The 14,067-nt window shown below is 46.7% G+C and overlaps 1 protein-coding gene across 3 annotated transcripts in view; it reads left to right on the plus strand.

Annotated features, from left to right (window-relative positions):
* The first annotated feature begins 9,955 nt into the window (after positions 1-9,955).
* The window catches only part of LOC133346457 (C-myc promoter-binding protein-like), a 120,064-nt gene continuing 115,952 nt past the window's right edge, over positions 9,956-14,067 (plus strand). The window contains exons 1-2 of one of the 3 annotated variants that reach the window (XM_061558031.1): positions 9,975-10,093; positions 10,321-10,449. The gene's annotated coding sequence lies outside the window, so the exon portion shown is untranslated. Of the gene's footprint in view, positions 10,450-14,067 lie in introns of all 3 variants that reach the window. The other 2 variants (XM_061558030.1, XM_061558032.1) reach the window with 2 other exon arrangements.

Raw genomic sequence — 14,067 nt, forward strand, 5'->3', positions numbered from 1 at the left:
TGGCCATGTGATCAATATGGGTCTTGAAAGGAAATTTCGAGTCCAGGTTAATGCCTAGATATTTTAAGTTGTCGATCTGCTCAATAAGGTGTGAGTTCAGAGCAGCTATGTGCATAGGTGGCGAGACAGGTTTGAAGCAGTCTGAGAATAACATTGTTTTGGTCTTTTAGCATTGAGGACCAGGTTTAGGGCATTCAGTTGAAGATGATCAAAGTCCTGTTTTAGATGCTGTTGTAACTCACCCATGGAATTTTCGGAGACCATCAGGGCTCTGTCATAAACATAAAGATGAATAATGCCAGAGTGCAGATTAGAGATGCCAATATTGTTGACGTACAGAGAAAACAGGATAGGGTCAAGCACAGAGCCCTCAGGAACTCCCTTAACAATGGGGGTACTTTCAGATGATATTTTATTAATGGAGACACATTAAAAATGGTCAGAATAGTTGTAAATCCAGCTAATTGCACAATCCAAAAATAAAATGCATTTTAGCCTTTACAACATTACAGCGTGATCCACGGTGTCAAATGCTTTAGAGAAGTCGAGGAATAGGATAACACAATGACGACGAGATTCAAGACTGTTGAAGATAAAGTCAAGCACATCGAGTACCGTAGAGGCTGTGGTCTATTTATTTATTATTTAAAAACCAGATTGGTTAGGACGGAATATGGCATATTTTCATGTGAAATTAGTGATTTGGGACTCAGATTGTTCTCAAACATCTTGATGAGAGGATTGAGATGAGGCAGTGATTTTTAGGAAGCCATTGGAACTGTGCGCTTTTAAATCTAGATTAAAAACTAATTTCTTTAGAACTGCTTTTGTGTTAAGTTTGTTGTCCTTCCCCGCACTTTCGATCAGCATGGTTGGCTAGTTCAACAGACATACGTGCAATTGTTTTGGTTGTCTGCAGGTCAAACCACATATCTGCTTCTTCTCTCGTACTGCATGAGTTTGAAATTTCCTCCCAACGTCTCTTCCCAAGTTCTTACAACCTTGTTCAATCCATGAAATGTGTTACAGAAACTCTAATTCTATTACAACTCTGACAGTGCTGTTTGTTCCTGGCCGCTTGCGGTTTCGAGTTTTTGGGCCTGTCCACAGCAATTATTTTTAAAAAGGCCATCGTGAATACAACACATGGAAATAAGAGTCATTTGTTTTATAATTCAATTTGGTTTTATTGTATACATTATGAAACTAATATACAGCTGCATGCCAAGATGCATATTAAAATTATTGTTGTTTAATTTCGATTTAAAGCTTTCGGGACTGCAGGGATTCATTTTCTTGGTTCTTTCGGTAAAGTCACGTAGAAGGGAAATAATGAAATATACCGAAAAAACCAAGAATACTGTTGTTCAGTAAAAAAAAGATTCGGAAGATGGATTAAAGTATAAAAGAAAATATAGCTACTTTAAAAAGCACCCCACTGAGCACAAGAATATTTATATAACCGCATCCAGTCAGTGGGTTTCCAAGGAGCTTTTTTGCTTGAATAATCGTTTATTGGATTTAAAGATAGGTTTCAAAAGTCAGTCGGATGAGCACAAACGTTAGAGCTCCTTTAAAAGAAATATTTTACTTAAAAGCATTGCAAATATTAAGAGATACAGTGCAACAATATTTTCAGTACTATACGCAACATGCCTCGAGGATTCAAACAAGACGTAACATGTGTACGAAAGTTCACAGCCCTGGGTGTACATGCAAATAAACAATCAGTGTAATGATTAATTGTGTGCTGAAAGCTGATATCTAAATACTTGAGTCACTTAAGATTTTTTTTACCAGGTAATGATAATCAAGCTTCTCATTTACCCAGCCACTTGACTTATTTACTCACAGGTAAGGGACGTGACCTTTCAGATTGGCTTCATTTATGTCGAGCTTTAGCATGCCGAAATATTAATTTAAATATGCCCGACATACATGAACACATAATTATATATATACTTACATATATTATATTATATATACTATATGTGTGTGGTATTACACTGTCGTTGACCAAATCATCCATAATGCACCTGATCTCTAAAGTATTCTGCCAGGTAAGGCCCACTGAGTTATTTTAGCTCATTTTCACAAGCGACCTGGCCACAAATGATAAGCCAACTAGGAGGATTATCATCATGTGAAAATGTATAGCAGCCACATACTCTAAACGCATGTTTCTAAATGTGGAGGGGAAAACCGGAGGACCCTGAGAAAATTTAACGCGATCATGGGGAGAATATGTAAACTCCAAATATAGGGGCATCAGGTCGGGATTGCACCCACGACCTCCTGTGTACCAGGCGAGGTAGTTAACATCTCACCACTGTGGCGCCCCTCCTTATGGCCTGCTCTCCTAACCGTCACCATAATTACACCACCACTTTTAATAATCCCACTCTCTATCTCAACCACTGCCATCTTATATACAATTTAATAATTGCTGCGACGCACCGTGGATTGAGGGGCTATATTGATCTATATAGAATAAGAAGAGGTTGTTATACGCTGCAGAGCCATGGGGTTGATAGCAGAGCAGCCTGCAAATATCCATTATTGTACTGTGCTTCTATACTCCCATGTATATGGAGGTATCAGGGCACTGCGGTGGCGAGATGTTAACTCCCTCGCCTGGTATGCAGGAGGTCGTGCGTTCGATTCCGACCCTGGTGCTTGTAAATTTTGGAAATTAAAATTATTATTATTATTATTTGTAGTTTGCATGTTCTCCCCGTGGTAGGGTGGAATTTTGTCCGGGTTCTCTGGTTTTTTTTCCCTCCACATTTAGAAACATGCGTTTAGAGTATTTTGTTGCTGTAAATCTCCACATGTAAGCCACTTCGTTGAGCTATGAAATGTGTCAGCTCGCTTCTGAAAAAGAGCTCAAGTGGGCCTTACCTGGTAAAATAAAAGAAATAGTTCATTTTAAATACTTTCTATGCTCCCCCGCCATCACCAACAAGTACTGACCATACTCTTTGGTTCTTTCCGTAAAGTCACGTCGGTGAAAAATAAACAAATTACGCCGTTTCGGGCGCAACACAAGCGTCCATCACATCCATCGCCACCTGATGACGGATGCTTGTGTTGCGCCCGAAACGTCGTGATTTATTTTATTTTTCACCTACGTGACTTTACCGAAAGAACCAAAGAGTATAGATTCCTGCAGTCACAAAAGCTTCAAATCAAGTACTGACCACCATTGGAACCTCATTTGCCAGAAGAAAGAATATGATAATTGTTTTTTTACCCTTTTATCTGGCAACAAAACTGACACCTTTTTTTACAAGGAGTCATGTTTGCATAGACCACAATACCTGCAGTCGTAATGCAAACAAAAAATATAACTCTGAAAATGTATGCACTGTCCTTGAAGTTGATTGGTCCACACCCGAGACAGCTTTCTTTAAAGTCTAGTCTCACATGGTGTTGGACCAGATGACGCCAAAAGGTGCAAAACTCAAAGACAATGTACCATCAGAGTATGAGAGCTCGGGGTAAGCATTTACACCATTGGAACCACAATACCTGCAGTCGTAATGAATTACGACTGCAGGTATTGTGGTCAATGCAAACATGACTCCTTGTAAAAAAGGTGTCAGTTTTGTTGCCAGATAAAAGGGTAAAAAACCAATTACCAAGTACTGACCAGTGAAGTTAAATGTGGTCAAATAACCCTCGCCATTGTCTACATTGGATGGGGATGCCCTCATCATCCAGCAGTGCGTTGACAAAGGGCTATACAATCGTGCCTGTGCAAAATAAGCTCAACATACATGCATACACACATGTTTACACAGCGAAACACGCACGTACAGTACTATAATACACATGAGGCCAAATTCATGCTGAATTTATAAGCACATTTTGACTTTTGAAGTGTATGCAAATAACAGCTTTTGAAATGTTGATTTCAGGAATGTCAAAACTGCATGCGATTTTATTCCTGCAATGTTAATCTATCAAAACCCCACATAAGTCTATCTGGATCATGCTCAAGTAATAATTATAGCTGGAACATTTGGATCACACAATTCTGCCAACACTCCCCGATAATCCTTCTCTCATGCTAGAAAAGTTGGATGGGTGCACCTTAGTGCAAAACAGCACTTTCAGCACAAATGCCTTTGGCAAGGCGCACATTAACACACACACACACAAACACTCCAGTCAAGTCCATCACTGCAAAAGACCCCTTGCAACTCGAGAAGTGAATGAGCAAGCTCAAATGTGAAAGTGTTGCCAGTTTGAAATACCAGACTACCACTCACGCACCTGAAACGTGAGGCTAAAATTTATGCGGAGATTGTAACGTTGAGGGTCGTTATGAAGTGGTGTAGATAAAAGTATTCAAGCAAAACCGCCTAGACCTGTATCCCTTAACGTTCTGCCAAAAACTATGAAGGTTATGAGTTGAAGATACAGTCCACACTAGAAAATTGCGTTATTTATTTAATTTGGGAGGTGGGGGTGGAAAGATGTTTGTTAAGAAATATACTGTGGTCCTATTGTCTGAACTCACCATCAAAACACGTACGATACAAAAGAAGTTCACATACATACATACATAGACTGGTTTTGTATTATTAATATTAGGACTCACCAGTGCAGTATAGTCACCAATTAACAGATTTGATTTGCAAGTAGGGATCTCACATATATGGTTCCCAGAGGCAAACCTTGCAGGAGTGGTGAGTGCTAAATAAGGACGAAAATCAGTCTATGTATTTAAAATCAGTGATATTTAGCAGCATGCGGTATTTCAATTTCTCTCCGGGTTTGAGTTCGTTCTTAATTGTGTTATCGTCCTTGACCACAAGAGGGCGTGATCACCATGCTGACACACTGATGGTCGTGAATGTGCCCCCCTCCCCACACCCATACGAGTTGTGTGGTCCATTTAAGCATGGTTCACGATGCTGGATTATAAATGCACAAATGACATCGCACAGACTTTAGTACAGTAGTTTACGTCCTTTTAACATTGCACTGCCCAAGACTTAATCACTTAAAATGTTATCGCTCGTAGTCTTCATGTGGGCAGACTTTTCGATTCTAGCCACGGAACTCTGGAAAATTCCACCACTTCCTCTGCTAGGAAAGGGGGAACACAAACACCACAATATTAAACTCCACTGTTAAACTCTTTTTTATTTACTCCCCCATGTTGGACCCAGGAGTGCTGAGTTCTAGCTTGAGTTGGCGGAGTTTGTGTACCCACTCTCCCTTTGTTGCGGTTTATGCCTGGTACCGGGCCTCTTGTTGTTTTGCTATTTTTATTTTATCAGGTAAGGCCCACTGAGATATATAGCTCTTTTTTCAGAATGATAGCTCAACGAACAACGAAGTGGCTTATCATGGGAAAATGTGTGAGCCACATACTGGAAGCGCACGGTTCTAAATGTGGAGGGACAAACCGGAGAACCCGGAGAAAAATCCACGTCAAAACAACACATCTGGAGGATGATAATTGATCATAAGTAAAAATTTTACTTAAAATTTTCGTGACTGCGGGAATTGAAGTGGAGTTTCCGCTACAGCATTCTTTTTTGGCATTAGTCTTGTCTATGAATGTTTAATTTTAGATTTGCGTACATTCCGTCATGCACGTAGCTGCAGTTTTCAAGAGTCAATAGCTTAGCTGTGTTGTCAGATGCGTGGCACCCACGCTGAGTATGGGAAGCTGATGAGCCCTTAAATGAGTGAAACATGACTCTCCTATCATGCAGGCTGTCTACTTCACTTGATGGAAGCACTGTTGGCCTGGATATTGGGGCATGTTGTCAAAGAGTAACGCCCACTTTTACTTTAAATTAACAGTTATATATTTATATTGATCTGGAATTGCTGGGGTGATTAGTGCACTTCGCTTTGAACCACGTGTCCTGATTTCAATGCCCGGCTATAACCAACAACAGTGGCAAGGTAATATCTACTTGAACTATCTTCTTGTTTCTTTCGGTAAAGTCACGTAGAAGGGAAGTAATAAAATAATAAAAATAAAACATAATAAAACAATTCTCACCACTTTCCCTTCTACGTGACTTTACCGAAAGAAACAAGAAGATGAATCCCTGCAGTCACGAAAGCTTTAAATCGAAATCTACTTGAACTAGTCCAGCACAACTCCGTCAACCTTCAACTCACTCACTCACCCTGACCAGTTTGGTGCAGTATGGTCAAACAATCCCCATGACTGCCATGACCATTTATCTAGCAGCATGTTGACGAACGTCTGGCTGTATATTATTAACCGTAATGTTTTATTAGGACTGTTAACATTTAACTTGTAAATCACTGTACAAACCAGTGGAAAATTCCACTTAAGGGCATTTTATGCAACCGGCTACCAGGTTAGAAATTCATTGCCAAACATATCCCTGCTTATAGAAGGAAAACCTCCGCTTCTGGCAACATGAAAAGGGCATCCCTATTTGTGCTTTGAAAAAGGACGCATTGGCCGAAACGTCGCATGTTATGTACTCTCCCTTTCGAGGCAGCGTTATTGGCGAATGCGTGTAGCGCTAAATCGTCAAATTTGTAAACATCGCAGAGAAAAGGTTTCACATGGAGAGGTGAAACCTTTGATCTGGTATGTAGAACTGCAACCCACAGTGAGCCGTCGCCGGTGTTCCATGACGTCACCCCGTTCCGCAACACATGAGCACAACGTGTCCTCAAGAGGACGTCCGCGGTGGAGATGGAGCGATTAGATCAGCTCACGTGCAGGTACTATGGGTGAGTTATTACACAACGGGACCGTGAGAGATGGCGGCAGCTTGGGGGAGCCCATCATCCAGCAGTGGATTCTATTCTTGCGTATGATGGAAATATATTCAGGAGCTAAATGCCAACGCGAGGTTTTGCTGGCCACGATAGGGCTTCCAGGAGTGAGTTCGTGTAGTTTTGCGATTCCACTTCCGTTGAAGTTGAGGGCACATTACAGTGGTTCATCATATGGTCCACAGTTTGGGTTGCACGGTCACAGTCGCACTGTGGCTTGTCTCTAATGTTCCATTCATGAAGGAGATGTTGCACATCGGTCTGTTGATGTTCTGATGGGGTTGATGGTTACATCGGTGTCTTCGAGTAATGTCAAAGCCAGGAGATGCGAGAATTGTTGTTGTTCAGCTCTGTTCACCAGCCTTCTTCCGGATCTGGGTGAGAGTCTAGAAAGATGATAGCAGCAGCAGCAGCGCGATCCGAGGAGACGCATCGAGACTTGAGTCGACGGCGAGGAATATTGTTGAGGTCTTATTTCAAGGTTGGGTGGTTATCGTCGCATACAAGCCATGCAAACTCCTTTTGCAAGTTTGCATTTCTGCGGCAGAAGCCAGGGGATTGGTATCAGTTTCAGATATTGTGTGGTGCTTTGAGCAGTTTTGTGTATGAACTCCCGGACTAGGCTGGCACGCCGGTACTCTGTCCAATGACGAGACCAGTGATAATGTGGAAAGTTGGTAGCGCATCAGCTGACGTGCTCTCGGTCGATCCTGCAAATTACTCTCGCAGGGCGATTCTTGATTTTTATTTCGTTCACAGATCTGTGGGGCTTGAAGGTCCATGATGACCCCGAGATTTCTTGGAGTGGGGTAATAAGCACACTTGGCTTCCACCGAAGGACACATCAAGGGTGGCATCTGCTGGATAATTGTTTAAGTGAAACGTACTTGCTGTGGTTTTGGAAGGATTTGGTCGGAGCACTGGATTGACTGTGACAGCACGTCAGATTCGGAGTAACGTTCTGGTTGAAGGATCGCTCCATCTCCTCGGCCATACGTACTTTTGGATGCCTTCTATTCTTTGGCTGCCATTCCGTTCCAATTTCTAGTTCGAACCGTTGTCTACGATCCCTTCCAGCGACGTCTCCTGCCAAAGATTGTTACCCTGATCGGTTTGAATATTTAAATATACTGTACATCTGCAATGCGAGTGTTTCTCTTTGTTTCAATGTAATTACAAGAGTTAATCTCTCCTTCTTTATTTGCGGACTTTTCATTTTGAGTTCCTCTGCGATTGACCACGTTTTTTTAAACCCCAAGTCTTGTGCGTGAGCAATCAATCATTTTTGTTGCATGCAAGTTGTGCGAAGCTGCTGCGTGGATATGGTGATGGCAGCAGAGGGCAGTGCCGCAAACTCCCATTTCTCCCTTTGGACTTCTATGCTCCCACGTCCATGCTCCTCGCGTTCACCACCCCGCACTGACCGGCGCGGTGAAGTATGGTCATATAATCCCCATGCAAGCATTGGGTGTCTCTCTCAACCAGCAATGCCGTACATGTGCATACGCATACATCTTCATGTATGGAAATCATTACGCGATTACCGTATACACTGCAGCCCCCCCCCATCCCCCCAGATAATATAACCTTGAATGGAATCGTGATCAGTGTGACAATTTAATTATTGGAGTCAAAGGTGACACGTGGAGTGACCTCTACACCGTCCCCTTCCAACATACTCAACATGTTCTTCTGTAGCACTGCCTTCATAGAGAAATGCAATAGGCGGCGTTGCGTCCAATGATCCTAATTCTACATAGCACAAGTGCGCACACTTAGGGGCCGTCCATAAATGACGTCACGAACCTGGAGGGGGGGGGTCAGACATTTGTGACGATGTGTGACGAGGGGGGGGGGGGGGTGAGAAATGTGACGTCACATCAAAATGCGCAACTTTAAATAAATATAGACAACACGTTCTACTTAATTAAATAGACTTTTTAATAAATGTTTTCTCCTACAACATCAGAGTGCAGCGCCACATTAAATACGCACGACAATGACAATAGTTTAAAGCGATTTGAAGCATGATTTCTTTTCTAAATGGCAATATGGTTTTGGGGTGGGGGGGCAGAGCTTTGTGACGTCATATTTGAGGGGGGGGGGTCTGACTTTTGTGACGCCGTGTGACGAGGGGGGGGGGGGTCAAAAATCGTCTAAAATCGCGTGACGTCATTTATGGACGGCCCCTTACAAGAGCGACAAGTGCGCGTGAACAACGTCACGAAGCAGGCCGCAGGATTGGCGACCGTTGCGCTAACCGCAACGCCACCGCTCCCCTCCACGCCCCCTCTACGCCCCTCGCCCCTCCCCCCCTGTCCCTCCCCCCTGTCCCTCGCCCCTCCCCCTGCCCCTCGCCCCTCCCCTCCTGCCCCTCCCCCCTGTCCCTCGCCCCTCCCCCTCCTGCCCCTCGCCCCTCCCCCCTGTCCTTCGCCCCTCCCCCCCTGTCCCTCACCCCTCCCCCTCCTGCCCCTCCCCCTCCTGCCCCTCCCCCTCCTGCCCCTCGCCCCTCCCCCTCCTGTCCCTCGCCCCTCCCCCCTGCCCCTCGCCCCTCCCCCCCTGTCCCTCGCCCCTCCCCCCCTGTCCCTCGCCCCTCCCCCTGCCCCTCGCCCCTCCCCCCCTGTCCCTCGCCCCTCCCTCTCCTGCTCCTCGCCCCTCCCCCCCTGCCCCTCGCCCCTCCCCCCTGTCCCTCGCCCCTCCCCCTCCTGCCCCTCCCCCCTGCCCCTCGCCCCTCCCCCCTGTCCCACGCCCCTCCCCCTCCTGTCCCTCGCCCCTCCCCCTGCCCCTCCCCCCCTGCCCCTCCCCCTCCTGTCCCTCGCCCCTGCCCCTCCCCCTCCTGCCCCTCCCCCTCCTGTCCCTCGCCCCTCCCCCTCCTGCCCCTCGCCCATCCCCCTGTCCCTCACCCCTCCCCCCCTGTCCCTCGCCCCTCCCCCCTGCCCCTCGCCCCTCCCCCCTGTCCCTCGCCCCTCCCCCCTGTCCCTCACCCCTCCCCCTCCTGCCCCTCGCCCCTCCCCCCCTGTCCCTCGCCCCTCCCCCCCTGTCCCTCGCCCCTCCCCCCTGTCCCTCGCCCCTGCCCCTCCCCCCTGTCCCTCGCCCCTCCCCCGTGCCCCTCGCCCCCCCCTGCCCCTCGCCCCTCCCCCCTGCCCCCCCCCCCCACCACCGTCACCCCCGTTGCACCGCGGGGAGTGATGGCCGCGTCCCGGCGCGCATTCGGGCCACGCTCGTTGCGCCGCCACGCGCCTCCTCCTCCCCCCCCGCCCGAGTGAAGAGCGACTCGGCTGGTCGTCGTCGTCGTCGTCACCACACGGTGCGGCCCACACGGCGCGGGCCTCCGAGGCGGACTCGTTCACATCTAGCGTCAACACCCCGGGAGGAGGACGAGGAGCGGGGTGGTTGCCTCCTGACGGACCGCGACTCGTTGCTTTTCTTTCCACATTTTATTCATTTGCTACGCTCTGCCACCGAGCGAAGAGCCTCATTCTCCCTGACGGGTTATCACTGTTGTGTTTTTTTAATATCATAATTATTTTGTAGAATAAGTGAGAGGCCGAGGATTGGTGTTGGTGGTGGTGGTGGTTCGGGCGAGGGATGCGAGATACCTCCGGTGGCTTCTGCTGCTGCTGCTTCTGCTGAAGGTTCCCCGCGTCCTGAGCCGAGTAGCAGGTGAGGAGGCCCCGGGCCGATGGATGAGGTCAATCTGGAGATTGCTGACGGTCGTGCTGTTTGGTATTGGTGGTGATCGTGACAACCAACCAGCCGTAACATCACCAGTATCGTCGTCATCACCAGTGTCACCCATCAACCATCACCAGTGTCACCCATCAACCATCACCAGTGCCACCCATCAACCATCACCAGTGCCACCCATGAACCATCACCAGTGCCACCCATCAACCATCACCAGTGCCACCCATCAACCATCACCAGTGTCACCCATCAACCATCACCAGTGCCACCCATCAACCATCACCAGTGCTACCCATCAACCATCACTAGTGTCACCCATCAACCATCACCAGTGTCACCCATCAACCATCACCAATGTCACCCATCAACCATCACCAGTGCCACCCATCAACCATCACCAGTGCCACCCATCAACCATCACCAGTGCCACCCATCAACCATCACCAGTGCCACCCATCAAACATCACCAGTGCCACCCATCAACCATCACCAGTGTCACCCATCAACCATCACCAGTGTCAACCATCAACCATCACCAGTGTCAACCATCAACCATCACCAGTGCCACCCATCAACCATCACCAGTGCCACCCATCAACCATCACCAGTGCCACCCATCAACCATCACCAGTGTCACCCATCAACCATCACCAGTGTCACTCATCAACCATTACCAGTGTCACTTATCAACCATCACCAGTGCCACCCATCAACCATCACCAGTGTCACCCATCAACCATCACCAGTGTCACCCATCAACCATCACCAGTGTCAACCATCACCAGTGCCACCCATCAACCATCACCAGTGTCGCCCATCAACCATCACCAGTGTCAACCATCACCAGTGTCACTCATCAACCATCACCAGTGTCACCCATCAACCATCATTAGTGTCACCCATCAACCATCACCAGTGTCAACCATCACCAGTGCCACCCATCAACCATCACCAGTGCCACCCATCAACCATCACCAGTGCCACCCATCAACCATCACCAGTGTCAACCATCACCAGTGTCACCCATCAACCATCACCAGTGTCACCCATCAACCATCGCCAGTGCCACCCATCAACCATCACCAGTGTCACCCATCAACCATCACCAGTGCCACCCATCAACCATCACCCCCACGAACACAACCCACTGACAGATTTACCCAACGCCCTTTGAACCGCAACAACGCTATCATATCACCGTCATGATTTTTCATTACCAATCACCGCCAGCGATCGATCACCGTCGGCTCCTAAGCGCAATTGGCAACACCTCATTATCACTGCCATCACGAGCAGCACCACCAGCAGCACAATCATCAGCGCCACCGCCACTTATCATCACAATCCAGCAGCAATATAACCAAACATTGCTGTCACAATGATTAGTAGCCCAGCACCGTCACCACTGACTGCCATGAGCTTCACCAGTACTACTGCCAATAGTCACCACCACCAGACTATCGATTAACAACATCACTAGCAACACCAATACCTGGTGACCACCAATACCAACGTCACTCTTGAAAAACATGCTGCCATCACCATTAACATCGTCAATAACACCACGATCATTCATCACTTCAAGCTCTGCCATCGGCAAATTGGCCAGCTTGCTGACCGCCAGATTGTGTGTCTCTGCAATGTCATTGCCACAATTGTTTTTGTGATGTGCTCTTCATTTTACTCGCCTGTATTGTCAACATCGCCCAGTGTCAGTGATGGTTTTGAGTGTAAAATGCTACATCTGGGAAATAAAGAGCCCTGGTGTATTCGGTGACGTTGAAAATAACGAGACAGCTGCTGTGCAAAGGTTTCCATTTACTGCCAGTAGAATAAAAGTTGCCTGCTGGAAGAAGCTTGTTAAGGTTATTCATAATAATGTGTTTCTGTTTGGGTTAGATCGTGGAAATGTGTCGTTAACCCACCATCACCAGAAACAGTGAATTAGTAAGATGTGTCACGTGAATAAGACGTGCCAATTAGTTACTATTTCAGCTCACGTTTTCTTCACGTGATAAATCTTACTAGTTGACTGTCGGGTGGTGGTGGGTTAACGACACTTATTTTATTTACGCGATCTAAGCCAAACATCTCTTATTTGTTGTGTTTAGCTTGTTGTCCTTCCACCGCACCTTCGATGAGTACGGTTGGCTATGACGTACGGTGCGAAAGAAGTCCAAAATACATGCCACAATATTGGTCGCGAAAGCCTCCCTGTAAAACGGTGTAAGGTTCGTGGGTTAGGCATGAGTCTCTTGTTGACCGTAGCTATGTGCTGGAAGTTGCCCTTTTTATGTCGGCAGGATACAACTCTGGGACAATTCAGTCAATTGCAGCAGAATGGTCATCAGGTTGCCGACATGCCAGTAGTACTCCATGGATGTATCTACTTCCTTCCCCAGTTGACTTTTGCACCGGTAGATAACACTTGATTTAGATGTAGGGGTTGGTTCCATGTTAGCATTTTTTGACTGAAAGCAGCTGCCCAAGTTGCAGTAAAGAGACCCAAATATTTGTCAGCAATAATTTGAGCAACCCTAGATTGTCCTGGGTCACATCGCTGAATAATTATAGGTCAAAGTACGGTACATATCCAATTGTTCACATTGATGTAACTATGTCTATTAAAATGTTGTGTGCGAATTGTCATTTTACTGACCTCAGAATACAATGGTTGTATGTGGACAGATAGGCCTTTACCATTGCAAAATAAACTCTAAACCAGTGAGTGACTTGGGATCTGCAACAGAGATGAACGCCACCATACACTTGTATAACATTACGTTCTAGGCTAATTATATAGGCAAGATATATGGCGATACGATGGGTGACGCTTCTATTTATAATCGCACGCCGACTTCTGGAAATGCATGGCAGAAGCTCCTCCCGTACGAATATAAATGCACCGAGGTTATACTTTCTTCAGAGTGTTCCACCACAACGTTTTTGACTCCGTTCCAAGCTGTGGTTTTATCCACGTCATTTTAAACGAGGGTTAGGTAGCGGTGTTTGCTGAGGTCAGCGTTGGCTTCGCTTGCGTCGGTGTTGGAACGGTGGATTTGCACAATCACCAGGGTACATTCGTTGCGTTGATCTCGTGTTGTCTTGGGCGAGATCCACGTTCAAAACGATCGTGCGTTTGTGCCCACACAATCAACGAAGCGCCACCAATGTCAAAGCCAAATGTGCAGGTCTATGCATTAGCATTTCCTTAATGTAATTGCGGACGTGGTATATTCATTTGGCATTATCAACGACGTTTGCTGCAGGCTGACCTTTGAGCATTATTGAAATAGCACCTTGATGAGAAGAACAATGCCCACCGTACTGTACGTGCACTGTGTTGCAGAAGGTCATTTAATTACCCCTGAATACTGCAAAGACTTCGTGGATTGGAGTGTACATGGATATACAAGTATATCACGACAAAGCACCGTCGTTATGCAAGAAAGTGCATACAAACATACGTGCACTGTATAGTATTCTGTGTGTTTTGTTCTTTGCAGGCATCACATTGCAGGGTGCAACCATAGACGCCCATTGCTGTAAAACCATTGTTTGTTTTGATCGTTGAGTTAAATAGCACAGCTTCGT

This window comes from Lethenteron reissneri, chromosome 24, assembly GCF_015708825.2.
Source record: "Lethenteron reissneri isolate LAM-NWPU_2019-01 chromosome 24, ASM1570882v1, whole genome shotgun sequence".
Lineage (NCBI taxonomy): Eukaryota > Metazoa > Chordata > Hyperoartia > Petromyzontiformes > Petromyzontidae > Lethenteron > Lethenteron reissneri.